The sequence below is a fragment of the Rhodnius prolixus genome, unplaced genomic scaffold (assembly GCF_049639745.1).
Source record: "Rhodnius prolixus isolate KJV_2025 unplaced genomic scaffold, Rpr scaffold_1, whole genome shotgun sequence".
Lineage (NCBI taxonomy): Eukaryota > Metazoa > Arthropoda > Insecta > Hemiptera > Reduviidae > Rhodnius > Rhodnius prolixus.
This window is the reverse complement of record NW_027411581.1, coordinates 31,747,695-31,749,816: the sequence shown is the minus strand read 5'-3', so window position 1 is coordinate 31,749,816 and position 2,122 is coordinate 31,747,695.

The following is a 2,122-nucleotide window of genomic DNA, read 5'->3' as shown; positions in this document are numbered from 1 at the left end:
TTTCTTGACTTTACTTTCCTTTTGGCTACAAGTATATAATAAAAAAAGGTTACCTTTTTATGAATCCTCTTTGTCGCTTTTTTTCTACATATAATTATTACGGTTTTTAATTGTTATATATCATTTATTAATGTTGGGTTGGAAAATTTGATTCGAATTTATTAACAATAAGGTGCACCCACTAAACGTAGTCTTCAAAAGGAGGATTTTTTCTTAGAATTAAAGATCTCAAGATTGCTATGAACTAAGATTATCCTGCAATGCGGGTCTGACCACATTTTTCAACCATTTTTTTTTGCCCAACTACATGTTCATCCATTTTTTTTTTTTTTTTTTTTTAATGCATTGGGTGTACTATAGTGAATATTTCTTAGAATTATTACAACTGTTTTATCACATTTTCTTTCTATAGAAAAGAGGATGTAGTTAGAATGTGGGAAAAATAACATCAGGTAATAATTCAAAACAAATATGATTCATTTTTTATTCAGTTATGAATATTAAACCAATGGTGAAATACATGAATATGAATGATGAATATATTTTATATTTGCTGCATCTAAGTTTGCAATTGTTCCCTGCTTATGAAAGCACGAATAATGCTCTACTATTGGTGAAATAGTCAGCTTTTTCACCCACTGCTCTAAATACATGCACGTCTATTATTTATTTTCGAAATGATTTGAATTGCCGCCTTGATTCTTTCTTACTCTAATGCTTAACAACTATGAAATAAGAAATTTAAAATTAGTATAATTAATGCATTTCTAAGGGACCTTAGCCAATCCCCAAACTTTACTATATCCTTCAACTTGAGTATGCTAGCTGCAGGCCACTTTCAATCCAATATCCTAATTAACAATGAGGTAAAAACCGTATGGTAAGTATATTTGGTCAAACAACATAGCTGGTTTCAAATCTAAGGCCTTAACAAGCCATTCGCAAATAAAAATTTGTATAAATTGTCATTGAGAGGAAGTCCTTGCCGGACGTGCTCCGCGCTCTATCAACGATTCTTCGGGTTAGTGCGATCCTTTTTTATGTATCAGTGTCTACGTATGTACTTCATATCCTATTTTTGTTGGAATCCTTATTCCCATGGACAGTCAATGTGTAGACTGGTTCGGAAAAAGATCTGTGTCTGTATGGTCGCTTATACATGTGCATACGAGTATGAATTTTTCAGAAAAACTTATGCCAACATCCCTTACAGTTTTTCATTGTAAAGTTTTTTTTTCCTCAATACTTAATTTTTCTCACGAGGAAGCATTGAAACTTTACCAAATTCTCTTTTTTAAAAGAAGTAGTTGTTTAGCCGGTTTTTGACAAAAAAAATGTTCACCGTTTAAACTGTTGTACGAATAGAATCATGCCTTAGTATGCCTTTTGAATACGATTTTTTCCCCCTATCTACTATCACTATCACTTTTAAAACTATCACTGTTATAAAATTTTTCTAAAAAAATTTTATTTTTTCTGAAGTTCTCAGAGAACTCTTTGATATTCTTCAGATAATATACTTCTGTCAAGTAAGCGATATCAAAGGACATTTTTATTTTTATAATAATCTATTGTAAACAGTACTTTCTTATTTTTTCTAAATTAACCTTTTTCTCTTATCAGGAGGGAATATTTCTCTTATCTCTTGTTTTGCCTATTAAAAGTAATAATTAGGAAATATAATAAAGAGGAAATAATTCTGTATATATAATTATATTTATTCGTCCTGTGTTCTACATAAAGCATAATCAGAGTTATTAAACAATGTCCTCCGAAAGGTACAAGGGATTCCTAATGAGTGAGACGTGCCTTGAATAGAATTCTCCTGTTTAGTACAAATTTGCAGTTAATGGTGAGACTGCGTTTGTTTTCTAACAGACTTAACATTGAAAGAAAACAGTCTTGCTGTGACGGATGAATTCATTGATTGTCATGGAATTACAATTTTCATTATAATTTCCTTGATATTGTGATGATCAAGGCAAATTATTTATTAATTATCCAACCTAAGGAGTCTTAGTCCAAATTTGCTGTAAGGTGATGCAAACAAAGTCAAGCCAATGGGCTAGGTAGTTTTATTTTATTTAAAATGGCATCTAAAAGCAAATGAACTATTAACGAA